We start from the raw sequence: 16686 nt of genomic DNA, 5'->3' as shown, positions 1-16686 counted from the left end.
GAGTTCCAAAAGAAATCCGTTGGAATTCGATTACTCGATAAATAGTACAATTCTCAAGGCTGTTAATTCAACTAAGTACCTGGGTGTTAAAATTATGAACAACTTCAGTTGGAAAGACCACACAGATAATATTGTGGGGAAGGCGAGCCAAAGGTTGCGTTTCATTGGCAGGACACTTATAAGATGCAACAAGTCCACTAAAGAGACAGCTTACACTACACTCGTTCGTCCTCTGTTAGAATATTGCTGCGCGGTGTGGGATCCTTACCAGGTGGGATTGACGGAGGACATCGAAAGGGTGCAAAAAAGGGCAGCTCGTTTTGTATTATCACGTAATAGGGGAGAGAGTGTGGCAGATATGATACGCGAATTGGAATGGAAGTCATTATAGCAAAGACGATTTTCGTCGCGGCGAGATCTATTTACGAAATTTCAGTCACCAACTTTCTCTTCCGAATGCGAAAATATTTTGTTGTGCCCAACCTACATAGGTAGGAATGATCATCAAAGTAAAATAAGAGAAATCAGAGCTCGAACAGAAAGGTTTGGGTGTTCGTTTTACCCGCGCGCTGTTCGGGAGTGGAAAGGTAGGGAGATAGTATGATTGTGTTTCGATGAACCCTCTGCCAAGCACTTAAATGTGAATTGCAGAGTAATTATGTAGAAGCCTGGACACTCCATACACAACCGGGCAGAATACCACCCCTAATGAAGATCCCGTGGCGCACAGAAAACAGTCCAGTCGCTATTGTAATGCTGAAACTGAGCTATCTAGCTAACGTGCAAAACGATATGATCGTTGGCTTTTGGGCCAAGGGTGGAAGCATTTCCGAAATGGCTTCGTTTTTAAACTGTTCGCGTCCGGCTGTGGTTACAGTATACCATGCGCGGCAAAATGGCGCTCTACAAAACCGGCTTCAAGGTAACTGGGGTGCACAACGGGCCATAGGTGACAGGGATGATCGATGTTGCGGAGATGTGTACGGGTGAATAGACGTGAAACTGTTGAGCGACTGACCGCGATGAACCAAGGGGCTACCACAAGTGTCTCCTCAACGACCGTTCAGTGACGTTGCTGAGTATGGGCCTCTGCAGCAGGCGCCTGGGTCATGCACCCATGCTGACTGCTGTTCATCGGCGACGAAGGCTGGAATTTGCACGCCAATACCGCATCTGGACTTCCACTGAGTAGCGACAGGTAGTCTTTCCAGATGAATCACGTTTTATGCTCCATCGGATGGATGGCCGTTGGCGTTAAGGCATGAAACGTCAGAAAGCAAACACCGTGCAACAATCGTCAAAGCGTTGTGGCCTGGGGAACGTTTTCATGGCTGAGCGGTTCTAGGCGCTTCAGTCCGGAACCGCGCTGCTGCTACGGTCGCAGGTTCGAATCCTGCCTCGGGCATGCATGTGTGTGATGTCCTTAGGTTAGTTAGGTTTAAGTAGTCCTAAGTCTAGGGCTCTGATGACCTCAGATGTTAAGTCCCATAGTGCTTAGAGCCATTTGAACCATTTGAATTTGTAACGTGCTAAACAAAGGTGGGTGGGTGAAGCCGAACTGGGGATTTTATAACGGCGACCCTTTACCGTTTTATTCGCGCAGATGTTAGTCTTCCACTCCCCCGTGATCACGTCACAGGAGTGCTGAAAAAGCGTGAGTACCATTTGCCGCTTCGGATCGCGTTCAAATTTCGTCGAATAGTTATGAACGGTCCCTAGTGGTTCCGACCTGTACACGAGAGCAAAAATTTCCGCCGTGTTGCACTCCAAAGGGGTGGAATGACGTTCAGCGGAGATGCAGCCCCAGTGTCCGTAGGGAAGGGTTGAAACGTCCGAGGGTGTTTGCCGTGTCAAAGCTTGTCAAGAAAGCCGTCCTATTGCTCATCGTACTGCGAGCTGTCGTTTCCGATCGCGAAATGTGTGTGAATCAACACCTCAGGGAAAGCGGTCGTTTCATTGATATCCTTTACGCCATCCCCTGAGGCCTTTTCGTTTCGATTCTGAGCGGCGGTGTGTATGAAATGTTGGCCGGCCGGTGTGGCAGAGCGGTTCTAGGCGCTACAGTCTGGAACCGCGCGACCACTACGGTCGCAGGTTCGAATCCTGCCTCGGGCATGGATGTGTGTGATGTACTTCGATGAGTTACCTTTAAGTAGTTCTACGTCTAGGGGACTGATGACTTCAGATGTTAAGTCCTTATGTGCTCAGAGCCATTTGAACCATTTTGAATGTTTTCATGGCATACCCTGGGTGATCTCGTCATTCTAGAAGCCACAATGGATCAACACAGATATGCATTTATCCTTGTGGACGATGTCCACCTGTACATGCAGAATGTTTCTTCCTGGGCACGATGGCATCTACCAGCAGGACAATGCAACATGTGAAACAGCTCTCATTTACCTGCATGGTTCGAAGAGCTCCAGGGTGAGTTTACCGTACTCCCCCGCTCACAAAACTCCCCGGCTTTAAACTCAATCGAGAATCTATGGGAGCACCTCGATCGGGCTGTTGACGTCACGGATTCTCGACCGAAAAATCTATCACGGCTGGCCACTGTACTGGAGAAAGCATGGCTCCACATCAGTAGCGATACCTTCCAGAAGGTCACTGACTATCTTTCTGCACGCACTGCAGCGGTCCACGTTAAAAAAAGGTGGTTATTCACACTTTTAACGGGTGGTCACATTTGTGTAACTTTGGCAGTGTAGAGCTAGCAAATAAATGGTGCATGATTCAAAAACGAATGTTATTTTGTGGAAGAAGCTAGGATGTGTAGCTGGTAATTGTCTAATTGTACACAACTGACGTGATATACTCCTCCCGTACAGGCCATGAAGGCCCGAGGGTACCGACCGGCCGCCGTGTCATCCTCATCCACAGACGTCACTGGACGCGGAGATGGAGGGTCGTGTGGTCAGCACACCGCTCTCGCGGCCGTATGTCGGTTTCTGAGATCGGAGCCGCTGCTTTTTAAGCACGTAGCTCCTCAGTTTGCCTCACAAGGGCTGAGTGCACCCCGCTTGCGAACAGCGCTCGGCAGATCGGATGGTCACCCATTGAAGTGCTAGCCCAGCCTGACAGCGCTTAACTTCGGTGATCTGACGGGAACCGGTGTTACCACTGCGGCAAGGCCGTTGGCCAGACATGATTTGAATTGTATAAATTTCGTTGTAGTGTATGATTGAGCAAAAATACTCTGTTATGAACTGCTTTTTTTCTCATTGCAAAGTGGATTTGTTAATAGAGGTAATTAATTACAAATTAAATGTTTGGGTGGTGGGAAAAGTCAGAGAACCGTTAAAGGGCCCTCTGCACCATTTTTCTGCAACGATAAAGACTAGGTCACGGAAGCGGCCGCTAAAATGATGAAAAATGATCAGGATTTGACGTGACGGGTGACAGACGAAACAATAAATATTCGTAAAACGGTGGTTTTGCGGATCTTACATGAAGTTTTGAACCGACGAAAAGCTGCGTGTGTTTGCCTCACACACTCTGATACGGGAGCAGATAGACGAGCAGCTAATATCGTGATGTTCCACTCTCTCCTGTCGCTACTTATAATTTATCGTCACATACAGGGAGTGTGAAATGACGTAGACTGGGAAAATATTTCATCCGCCTTCATATAGGAGACCCAGCTTACATCAGATGCCCGGTGTAACGATGATGTAAGATGGGTTGCCTAGCTCTAGGGGCACGAAATATTTTCCCGGTCTGTATTATTTTGACCACTCTCTATTTATAACTATTTACCACCGGTTCTTCTGATTTTTAACCTGTGGTATAACATCACAGATTTTCAACACATTGCTCTAAGTATTTTCAAAATAGCACGTTACATGGCACACCTCTTGCCTGTAGCATCTCTCACTGCAGTTCCTTAAACGCTGTCTCTTGCGTTATTTCAAGTTCATGATGGTCCTAGAAGAAACGCAATTATGGACTGCTTGAGAGTTTCATAAAATATCTCCTTTTGGGATATCTTACACGTGCATTTCGCCAAAGAAATCTCTCTCACATCTGCGTTAACATCAGTTAAGATTATATGGTGCTTTGGTTCGCAATATACATCTCTCCCATCCTAGATATTTGCATCTTTTTTACTGCAGGACTAATCCGTTTTGTTCGCATGACAATTAATGACCTGCTTTCACTATCACAGAAAGTTTTCTTGAGCTGTATGGAACCCAAAACAAAAAAGGATTTCCGGAAGAATTAAAGACACTTATAAAAACAGATACATAATAAAGAAGCACAATTTGTTTGCTGCAGTTCACCAAAAATATCACTGTAAAATGCAGTCTCTTACAGAGCTTGTTACTATCTCAAGTAAGAACAAATACTAAAGCATACTGTGTGGCTAGACATGCAAGGCTAACAACAGTAACGTATAGAAACGGAATGTCCAATCTATATCTACTTGTCCATACACTGTTATACTCTGTCATTCCAGCAATGGTCGAGTAAGTAGATTATGTTATCCTGTTATAAATTCCAGTACGACCTCAGTTTCCTAGTAGAATCATGTCATATTTTAATAAAAATGAGTGTTTAATTGATTCCAGTTGTTCTTAGGGTTACGTCTAACATTAATAATGTTTTTCCTTAGAAGAGGTAGCCCTCTTTGAACGCATGAAACATAGGTGATTTTCGTGATATTTTTTCCGAGTAAAATATAAAGTAATGGCAAATCTGATGTTACAGTTTTATTCTTTCCGTTTAAGAAATCATTTTTGTGTCCAAATCGGACGCTCCCTGTAAGCGCTGCACCATGCGGAAGGACCCTTAACAGCCGGACCATAGGTAGTGGGAGAGAATTCTCGAAGTCTACTTACTAGTCCGGTAACAAAATAATTCGAGTAAACGTCATTTTCAATATATTTTAAATCAGTATACACAGGATAATTTTAAAATGTTAAGTCCTAACAAAATGATGACGTGTTGAAACAAATGTTATTTTCTTCGCCCACAAAATCGGGACAAAAGCGTGCACCGAAAATAAGACTTTTGAAGATATCTCTAAGCGGCTCAGTACTCTGATGGAGAATTCAGTTTAGAACTCTGGTATGAAAATCGCATGTACCGTTCTCAAGTTATGTTTCCCGCCAATTTGAAAAACGCGGTTTCCAGAAAAACGCGTTTAAAGTTTTGGGTTACTTTTTTTTTTTGTAGGTAAATTAAACATCACTGTAGTCAGCCATCTCTACACCACACAGCCGTTCTCCCAGATCCAGAAGAAGGTTCTCCTCCATCTTCTTGGTGGCCGTGGTGGTCCTGTGCGCCTATTTGGTAGCTTTCGTCATCCGCAGCTTTTCTCTCTTGATGCACTTCTGTGCAGCAGTTGGCCCGAACCCAAGTCTGAGGCCGCTCGTAATTTCCATAATGGCTGTTAGGCCTCGTTGAAATTACATGCTGTCACATTGGACGCGATGTTGACTATTTTGTCCCGCCGTGAATGGTATTCGGAGACACATTTCCATAAATCGTTTTGTAACTCGATTACGGAGTTTCTGCTGAACAGGGGATAAACAGCACAATAAAGTAGACATCCCAGAGAACATTTTAAGCAAAATATCTTTTTGTTTAATTTTCAAAGGGAACTATCCCCTTAAAATATACTGGTGTCCAAAATTAAAGCAACAAACCGAAATTTTGCAAGCTTGCGTTTATTTTGCCACGAAGCAGTATTATCAGGTGGTAGTAGAGTAGAAACAATATAAAGATTACAGAACATACACAAATGCACCATGCACAACGGTAGACAAAAATGTTCTTCGTTTTTTTTCCAAATTGATGGCGCTTACACACACATTCCAACAACTGGTTAATGCGCTCAATATGGGGTGTGACCATTTATAGCAGCAATACAGCCCTGACAAACGACTGGGCATGCTGTGAATGATCTCATCAATCTCACGTTGGGGCAATAACGCCCAGTCTTCCTACAGCGCTGCTCGCAAGTCTTGGAGAGTGGCTGGCGGATGCTGACGTGATGCAACCCGTCTCCCTAGCGCATCGCAGACGTGCTGTATGGGATTCAAATCGGGAGAGCGAGCAGGCCACGCCGTGTGTGCAATATCTTCCGTTTCCAAGAAAACGTCAACCACCTGTGCTCTTATCAGGTCGAGTAATACGAAATCAGGGCCCACAGCACCTTGCAGCAACCGCATAAGATCTCTTCATGATACCTGACAGTGGTCAAACCTTGCCGATTTAACCGTGGAATTTCATGAAGAGGTGTTAGAGTGGTCAACATAATCCTTGCCCACACCATTAGGGATCGTCCTCGATACCAATCTCTTTCCATAATGGCTGGGCTCCGAAATCGTGTTCTACGTTCCCTCCAGATGAGAATCCGCCGAGAATCACTGTCCAGACCAAATCGGGACTCATATACGAAAAGAACATTGGCCCACTTTTCGATTGTACAAGTGGCATATTGACGGCTCCACTCTAGACGTTGCCTTGTGTGGAGGCGCGTCAGAGGCATGCAAGCAGCAGGTCTCAGAAGCCTTCTGTACACAGTTTGCCTCTGTACAACACGTCCAGTGGATGCTGCGAGCTGTGGCCGAGCGGTTCTAGGCGCTTCAGTCCGGAACTGCGCTGCTGCTACGGTCGTAGATTCGAATCCTGTCTCGGGCTAGGGTGTGTGTGATGTCCTTAGGTTAGTTAGGTTTAAGTAGTTCTAAGTCTAGGGGACTGATGACCTCAGATGTTAAGTCCCATAGTGCTTGAAGCCATTTGAACCATTTGATGCTGCGTGGTCGGATGCTGTGCAGTGCAGTACTAAGACGCTTACAGCCAAATGACGGTGCACTCTTTCAGATGTTACACGTAGTTGACCAAGCCCCGGTCTTCGGGATACAGTTTCGATCTCTATAAACTATCGCCATATCCGAAAAACAACAGAACGACTCATATTAAGCCATCGGGCCACAATGGTCTGCGACTGTCCTGCTTCCATTCTTCCTAAGGCGCTCCAGCGCAGAGAACCCGGCAGGCGTCTTCTCTGTGCCACACAGCACCGTCTGTGACTGTGTACACAGCGACGGCGGATGTGGGACTACCCGGCAAACGCTATCCTGTTTGATAGGTGTCCTGACGTCATCGTTGGCGTGGTTGTCCGTTGGCCAGAATGCCGACTTCCGTGCTGGACACCTGCTGACATTTTGCACGATTATATCGCGAATTAAACACAGAACGGGGAAATACTAGTTTGTTGCTTTAATTTTGGACACCAGTATATTTACAACTAATACGTTATATTCACTATTGATGATGAACAGCTGTAGCTCTTAGTGTATTCCCATAGCTTCATGTGCATTTAAAAACGGAGCAGCATGCAAAAGCTGGTTTTGCAGTCTATATCAGCTGCCTGCTGGTCTGTCCGAAATTGCGAGTCCCAGGAAAATCTCGTAAAAAGCATCTGAATGTATTCGCTGGGCAGCAGAGTGTGTAGGAAGTTACTTCCGGCAGGTGGCAGTACAAAGTCGTGCTCACTGAGATATTGCTGTTTTATGGTGATTGCCTAGCAGCGCAACGCAATTGCGACCTCTGACTCCTTCTCTGTGTGCGAAACGCGGCTGTTAATGGTTTATAGCTCCTACCTTGTGTTCAAATGTCACCGGACGCGCTATCACTTACACCAGGTTTCGCTTTCAGCTGCAACTCATTCCACTGAAAATTTCATATCTGCGCACACTCTAATGCGGACTGAAAATTCATTCTGGAAACCACCGCCAGGCTCTGGCTAAGCCATGTCTGCGAAATATCCTTTCTTCCACGAGTGCTAGTCCTGCATGTTTCCCAGGAGAACTGTGAAATTTGTAAGGTAGCAGATGATGTACTGGTGGAAGTTAAGCTGGGAGGATGGTTCATTAGCCGTGCTTGGGTAGCTCAGCTGGCAGAGCATTTGCCCGCAAAAGGGGAAGGTTTCAGCTTCGAGTCCCGAGCCGGCACGCAGTTTCAATCTGCCAGGAAGTATAGTATCAATGCACTCACCACTGCAGAGTGAAAATCAGTTCTGGAAGGTTATTTAGTAACATAAATGACTGGTGCTACACTGATCATTTCTCACTCCCAGTCCCCACCCGCACGACAAACACCATCAGCTGACGTTAGCACCATAGCGACGATGTCTGGTATCCGTTTTATGCGAAACAACTTCCCATCTCCTAGCCTGAAACACTGAGTCAGCATCCCTCTGTATTGAGTGAGATGTTGAGTTCAGTTGTTAGTGGACAAGTTGATAAGGTAGTGATATAGGTCCTTTCCTGTTCCTCATCTATATAAACGATTTAGGAGACAATCTGAGAGGCCGTCTTAGGTTTTTTTGCAGATGGCGCTGTCGGTTATCGGCTAGTAAACTCATCAGAAGATCAAAACGAGTTGCAAAACTATTTAGAAAAAAATATCTGTATGGTGCGAAAATTGGCATTTGACCGTAAATAACGAAAAGTATGAGGTCATCCACATGAGTGCTAAAAGGAATCAATTAAACTACGATTACACGATAAATCAGTCTAATCTAAAGGCCATAAATTCAACTAAATACCTAGAAAATCCAATTACGAAAAACTTAAATTGGAAAGAACACATAGAGAATATTGTGGGGAAGGCTAACAAAAGACTGCGTTTTATTGGCAGGACGCTTAGAAAATATAACAGAGCTACTAAAGAGACTTCCTACACTACGCTTTTTAGAATACTGCTTCGCGGTGTGGGATCCTTACCAGATAGGATCGACTGGGTGCATCGATAAAGTTAAAAAAAAGAGCAGTACGTTTTGTATTATCGCGAAATAGGGGAGAGAGTGTCACTGAAATGATATAGGATTTGGTGTGAACATCATTAAAACAAAGGCGTTTTTCGTTGCGGCAGAATCTTCTCACGAAATTTCAATCACCAACTTTCTCCTCCGGATGCGAAAATATTTTGTTGACGCCGACCTACGTAGGGAGAAACGATCATCATAACAGAATAAGGGAAATCAGAGCTGGTATCGAAAGATATAGGTGTTCGTTTTTTCCGTGCACTGTACGAAATTGGAATAATAGAGAATTATTATGAAGGCGGTTCGATGAACCCTCTGCGAGGCACTTAAATGTGATTTGCAGAGTATCCATGTAGACGTAGAAGATTATACATAGTATAGCTTTAGGAGTATGGTTCCTAGAAAAGAGAAAAGGGAAACAAAGAAGAAGGAAAACAGCCTGCAAGTGTTAAGTGAAATGATGTAGGTTGTGTTACCGTTATTATTATTTATTTACGTTACGTTTTTACCAAACCCCTAGTGGTTATTATCGAAGTAATCCTACTATTTATCGAATTTATTTCTTAGCTGATACTTTTTAACTGTCTTTATTTAAGCATGTTTGTTTTAGTAATCTGTTTCGTTTGGTTGTGCGGTTCATTGTACAGTTTTATTCCCAGGTACTAAATGCTCTTTCGAGTTTCATGTTTATGCTTTCTTGGTGAATGTGAATTCAGACCAGATCTTGTTCGATGATCTTGGACAAAGCTGTTTGTGCAGTAATTATCAGTGTTATTTTTTATGTACACAACTGATTGGTAGATGTACTCACATTACTTCAGCTGAGAATTGATATTCATTCCTAAAAGCAGTGTGTTTATTAACGTAGTGTATAAATATGCAATGTGTATTTAATTTAACGGTAGAGATGAAAATACCACTTCACTTGTAGGATTTTTTTATTGTTCAGTGTTTAGACAACAACCGGTTTCGGACTATTACACGCCCATTATTAGGTGTGGTAGATGATCTCCTGTGAGTATGATACAGGGTGTTTAAAAAATGACCGGTATATTTGAAACGGCAATAAAAACTAAACGAGCAGCGATAGAAATACACCGTTTGTTGCAATATGCTTTGGACAACAGTACATTTTCAGGCAGACAAACTTTCGAAATTACAGTAGTTACAATTTTCAACAACAGATAGCGCTGCAAGTGATGTGAAAGATATACACTCCTGGAAATGGAAAAAAGAACACATTGACACCGGTGTGTCAGACCCACCATACTTGCTCCGGACACTGCGAGAGGGCTGTACAAGCAATGATCACACGCACGGCACAGCGGACACACCAGGAACCCGCGGTGTTGGCCGTCGAATGGCGCTAGCTGCGCAGCATTTGTGCACCGCCGCCGTCAGTGTCAGCCAGTTTGCCGTGGCATACGGAGCTCCATCGCAGTCTTTAACACTGGTAGCATGCCGCGACAGCGTGGACGTGAACCGTATGTGCAGTTGACGGACTTTGAGCGAGGGCGTATAGTGGGCATGCGGGAGGCCGGGTGGACGTACCGCCGAATTGCTCAACACGTGGGGCGTGAGGTCTCCACAGTACATCGATGTTGTCGCCAGTGGTCGGCGGAAGGTGCACGTGCCCATCGACCTGGGACCGGACCGCAGCGACGCACGGATGCACGCCAAGACCGTAGGATCCTACGCAGTGCCGTAGGGGACCGCACCGCCACTTCCCAGCAAATTAGGGACACTGTTGCTCCTGGGGTATCGGCGAGGACCATTCGCAACCGTCTCCATGAAGCTGGGCTACGGTCCCGCACACCGTTAGGCCGTCTTCCGCTCACGCCCCAACATCGTGCAGCCCGCCTCCAGTGGTGTCGCGACAGGCGTGAATGAAGGGACGAATGGAGACGTGTCGTCTTCAGCGATGAGAGTCGCTTCTGCCTTGGTGCCAATGATGGTCGTATGCGTGTTTGGCGTCGTGCAGGTGAGCGCCACAATCAGGACTGCATACGACCGAGGCACACAGGGCCAACACCCGGCATCATGGTGTGGGGAGCGATCTCCTACACTGGCCGTACACCACTGGTGATCGTCGAGGGGACACTGAATAGTGCACGGTACATCCAAACCGTCATCGAACCCATCGTTCTACCATTCCTAGACCGGCAAGGGAACTTGCTGTTCCAACAGGACAATGCACGTCCGCATGTATCCCGTGCCACCCAACGTGCTCTAGAAGGTGTAAGTCAACTACCCTGGCCAGCAAGATCTCCGGATCTGTCCCCCATTGAGCATGTTTGGGACTGGATGAAGCGTCGTCTCACGCGGTCTGCACGTCCAGCACGAACGCTGGTCCAACTGAGGCGCCAGGTGGAAATGGCATGGCAAGCCGTTCCACAGGACTACATCCAGCATCTCTACGATCGTCTTCATGGGAGAATAGCAGCCTGCATTGCTGCGAAAGGTGGATATACACTGTACTAGTGCCGACATTGTGCATGCTCTGTTGCCTGTGTCTACGTGCCTGTGGTTCTGTCAGTGTGATCATGTGATGTATCTGACCCAGGAAGGTGTCAATAAAGTTTCCCCTTCCTGGGACAATGAATTCACGGTGTTCTTATTTCAATTTCCAGGAGTGTAGAAGACAACGCAGTCTGTGGGTGCGCCATTCTGTACGTCGTCTTTCTGCTGTAAGCGTGTGCTGTTCACAACGTGCAAGTGTGCTGTAGACAACATGGTTTATTCCTTAGAACAGAGGATTTTTCTGGTGTTGGAATTCCACCGCCTAGAACACAGTGTTGTTGCAACAAGACGAAGTTTTCAACGGAGGTTTAATGTAACCAAAGGACCGAAAAGCGATACAATAAAGGATCTGTTTGAAAAATTTCAACAGACTGGGAACGTGACGGATGAACGTGCTGGAAAGGTAGGGCGACTGCGTACGGCAACCACAGAGGGCAACGCGCAGCTAGTGCAGCAGGTGATCCAACAGCGGCCTCGGGTTTCCGTTCGCCGTGTTGCAGCTGCGGTCCAAATGACGCCAACGTCCACGTATCTTCTCGTGCGCCAGAGTTTACACCTCTATCCATACAAAATTCAAACGCGGCAACCCCTCAGCGCCGCTACCATTGCTGCACGAGAGACATTCGCTAACGATATAGTGCACATGATTGATGACGGCGATATGCATGTGGGCAGCATTTGGTTTACTGACGAAGCTTATTTTTACCTGGATGGCTTCGTCAATAAACAGAACTGGCGCATATGGGGAACCGAAAAGCCCCATGTTGCAGTCCCATCGTCCCTGCATCCTCAAAAAGTACTGGTCTGGGCCGCCATTTCTTCCAGAGGAATCATTGGCCCATTTTTCAGATCCGAAACGATTACTGCATCACGCTATCTGGACATTCTTCGTGAATTTGTGGCGGTACAAACTGCCTTAGACGACACTGCGAACACCTCGTGGTTTATGCAAGATGGTGCCCGGCCACATCGCACGGCCGACGTCTTTAATTTCCTGAATGAATATTTCGATGATCGTGTGATTGCTTTGGGCTATCCGAAACATACAGGAGGCGGCGTGGATTGGCCTCCCTATTCGCCAGACATGAACCCCTGTGACTTCTTTCTGTGGGGACACGTGAAAGACCAGGTGTACCGCCAGAATCCAGAAACAATTGAACAGCTGAAGCAGTACATCTCATCTGCATGTGAAGCCATTCCGCCAGACACGTTGTCAAAGGTTTCGGGTAATTTCATTCAGAGACTACGCCATATTATTGCTACGCATGGTGGATATGTGGAAAATATCGTACTATAGAGTTTCCCAGACCGCAGCGCCATCTGTTGTTGAAAATTGTAACTATTGTAATTTCGAAAGTTTGTATGCCTGAAAATGTACTGTTGTCCCAAGCATATTGCAACAAACGGTGTATTTCTATCGCTGCTCGTTTAGTTTTTATTGCCGTTTCAAATATACCGGTCATTTTTGAAACACCCTGTAAGTGTACTGTTATTCCAGTTATGTCAGTTACATTCTCTAAGCAACTGTCCAATGTCATCACCATATGATGTTGGTGCATAGTAACTCTACCGTATTAATTTTTATATCTCGTCTAGCCTTGGTTCAAAAGGGAAGTAAATGTTGAGCCATGCTATGTCAGCCGGCCGGAGTGGCCGAACGGTTCTAGGCGCTACAGTCTGGAGCTGGGCGACCGCTACGGTCGCAGGTTCGAATCCAGCCTCGGGCATGGATGTGTGTGATGTCCTTAGGTTAGTTAGGTTTAAGTAGTTCTAAGTTCTAGGGGACTGAAGACCTAAGAAGTTAAGTCACATAGTGCTCAGAGCCATTTGAACTATTTTTTGCTATGTCATCTCTCCTTAATGTCTGTCCATGGATTCCATGCTACTGTCGGTAATGTAGGTGTTCGCATGTGATTAACAGGCACTTTTATAGATTCTAGTGGATGATAAATATTCTCGTGGAAATTTTAATCGAATGTGCTGTGTCTGGAAACCAACAGCCTATAAAAATGGTCCCTCTCTCTTCTCACACAGTTTTTTTGCTTGCTTTAAGTGACTGTAAATCTTTCAAGTATCTTCCTGGCTGCAATTCAACAGTTACAAGGCAAATTAGAATCCTCTTTGGCTGTGTTGGAGAACCATGGCAAACGGGGCTACCTCGATACTGATATGTCGATGTTCTTCAGACCAGTGATCATCACTGTAGTTAGATAAAACACCTGGATGGTAGATTTTGCCGGTTGACATCGTATGATAATAATTTTGCTTGAAATACTGAGGCACTATCGTAAAACTGCCAGCCGTCTCTCGCCATAGCTGTAGAAATCAAACAACAGAATGCTGCCGATCAGCACAAGTCCAGATAGTACCTATTCCATCCGACCTTGTGTTCCACATCTAATTACCTCGTCGTCGACGGCATTTTATTCTCTAATACTGTTTCTTTCTATGCCTTCTCGGAAGGATGGTACCGTCGGTTAAAATGCATCGTGTCTCAGGCAGGCAGTGAAAATGGTTCAAAGGGCTCTGAGCACTATGGGACTTAACATCTGTGGTCATCAGTCCCCTAGAACTTAGAACTACTTAAACCTAACTAACCTAAGGACATCACACACATCCATGCCTGAGGCAGGATTCGAACCTGCGACCGTAGCGGTCTCGCGGTTCCAGGCTGAAGCGCCTAAAACCGCACGGCCACACCGGCCGGCGCAGGCAGTGACTAGGGTGAAGTAAACAGAAGGAAAAAATTCTTAACACCAAAAAATAAGTAACGTAGAATACTGAAATTTGTCTAGATAACATATTTAAGTGATTAACATTGCAAGATCACAGGTTAATGTAGGCGAAAGATAAGCCACTGCAGATGTGAAATGTTGGTTTATTAATAACCAGTGTAACCGCCAGAATGTTGAATGCAAGCATGCAGTCGTGCATGCATTGTGTTGTACAGGTTGAAACGTCCCTTAGAAAAATTATGAATGACTGTGCTAGTAAACTTTTACGTTATTTGATACAAAGACAGTTGAGTAAAACTGAACGTACTCAGACAGTTCTCTCTTTACTTAATCCGATCATCACTAAACTGACACATAATATTTTTTTAGCGCAACACGATCTGACTTTCAATAATCCCTACAAAAGAATGGCCCTGACTAACAATAACCTATACCGTTCATGAATCACTGAAAAATGGTTCAAATGGCTCTGAGCACTATGGGACTTAACTTCTGAGGTAATCAGTCCCCTAGAACTTAGAACTGTTTAAACCTAACTAACCTAAGGACAGCACACACATCCATGCCCGAGGCAGGATTCGAACCTGCGACCGTAGCGATCACGCGGTTCCAGACTGAAGCGCCTAGAACCGCACGGCCACACAGGCCGGCTGAATCACTTAACCTCACAAAAATCTTTTTTACTCGAACTACCGCAATACAGCGATCGCCAATACTGCCAGCTAAATAAAAGATTGTAACTACTGCAGGCACTAACTACTGATAGGCATAGCAAATGAATGATTTTGATAGAGAACAATGTATTTACCTTAATAATATTCAGAACTCATCATATATATATATCTATCAATTCACGACATCCATCTTTACTAATTTCCTTTTTCTGGCGGACACACGTCCAGATCGTCCGCTTATAGCAACCTCTCAAAACTCTGGCATCTCTCTCTCCACGTCCACCACTGCTGGCGGCTCATCTCCAACTGCGCAACGCTACACGCTGTTCCCAAGCAACTGCCCAACACTACACAAGCGAATATTTCAACAATGAGTCCAACCAGCCACAGACTGCACACAGCACAGTCAATGATTTTCATACAGAGCGCTACGTGGCGTTACCAACATAAAAACCTAAACAGCCTACTTACAATGTGACAGATATCGGTTTGTGGGATGGAGTTCCACGTTTGTTGCTCTTGGTCGGTCAGCACAGGGACGGTTAATGTTGTTTGTGGATGACGCTGGAGTTGTCATTCGATGGTGTCCCGTATGTGCTCGATTGGAGACAGATCTGGTGATCGAGCAGGCCAAGGCAACATGTCGACACTCTGAGAGCATGTTGGCGAGCGTTATCCTGTTGGAAAGCACCCCCGGAATGCTGTTCACGAATGGGAGTATAACAGGTCGAATCATCAGACTGACGTAGAGAATGTCAGTCAGGTTGCGTGGGATAACCAGGAGAGTGCTCCTGCTATCATACGAAATCGCATCCAGACCATAACTCCAGGTGCAGGTCCAGTGTGTCTTGCGCGCAGACAGTCAACTGACCTCTTTCTGACCAACACATAGCCACCACTGGCACCGAGGCGGATCCAGCTTTCCTCAGAAAACACAACAGACCTGCACCCTGCTCTCCAATGAGCTCTCGCTTGACACCGCTTAAGTCCCAAATGGCGGTGGTTTGGGGTCAGTGGAATGCACGCTACAGTGAGTCTGGCTCGGAGCTGTCCTTGAAGTAACCGATTTGTAACATTTCAGTGTGTTAGTGTGGTGCCAACTACTACTCAGATTGCTGCTGCAGGCGCAGTACGATGCGCCAGAGCCATATGATGAACACGATTGGCAGCCGGCCGCTGTGACCGAGCGATTCAAGGCGCTTCAGTCCGGAACCACGCCGCTGCTACAGTCGCAGGTTAGAATCCTGCCTCGGGCATGGATGTGTGTGGAGTCCTTAGGTTAGTTAGGATAAAGTAGTTCTAACTCTAGGCGACTGACGACCTCAGATGTTAAGTCCCATAGTGCTTAGAACCATTTGAACACGATTGGCTTCCCTCTCGGTAGTGCAGTGGTCATCCGGTGCCAGTCTTCTTACGATCATACGTTCCCGTGACCACCGCTACCACCATTCATTCACAGTGGCTACATTCCTGCCAAGGCTTTTTGCAAAAAAGGAACATTCAGCTTCTCGCAGCCTAATTACACAACCTCGTTCAATCTCAGTGAGATGTTGATATGGTATCTTTGTCGTCTTAAAAGCATTCTTGACTAACGTCAAAAGGTAACTAACGCTCACGACCGTTACAGCTTATATGAGAAAAGCTGATTTGTATCCTCATAGTGGCGTTACTAGCGCTAGTCTTATGCGACTGGAGCGAAATTTGAATAGACACCATCTTCCAGATGCAGAAACACGCCTACCAACCTTCGTTTATGTCGCAAAACTCCGTCTAGATGTTGTCATTTTTTTCCATCAGTGTATGCTGGACTACCTTGCCAGTAGCCTCAAGTCATTGTGAGAGAGCACGGCAGGTCTTTAAGAGTATGACTAGCAGCGATGACACAATAGCCAAGGACCGAATGTAAATTACACTACTGGCCATTAAAATTGCTACACCAAGAAGAAATGCAGATGATAAACGGGTATTCATTCGACAA

The 16686-nt window shown here is 45.8% G+C and overlaps 1 long non-coding RNA gene and 1 pseudogene across 1 annotated transcript in view; one reads left to right on the top strand and one right to left on the bottom strand.

The window, feature by feature from the left end:
• LOC126175090 (uncharacterized) overlaps window positions 1-16686 on the top strand; it is a 163741-nt gene that overhangs the window by 26526 nt on the left and 120529 nt on the right. The gene's annotated exons all lie outside the window — the stretch shown is intronic.
• LOC126177882 (5S ribosomal RNA) lies at window positions 3025-3142 on the bottom strand (annotated as a pseudogene).

Source organism: Schistocerca cancellata, chromosome 3 (genome assembly GCF_023864275.1).
Source record: "Schistocerca cancellata isolate TAMUIC-IGC-003103 chromosome 3, iqSchCanc2.1, whole genome shotgun sequence".
Lineage (NCBI taxonomy): Eukaryota > Metazoa > Arthropoda > Insecta > Orthoptera > Acrididae > Schistocerca > Schistocerca cancellata.
This window is presented reverse-complemented; position numbering and strand designations above follow the sequence as displayed.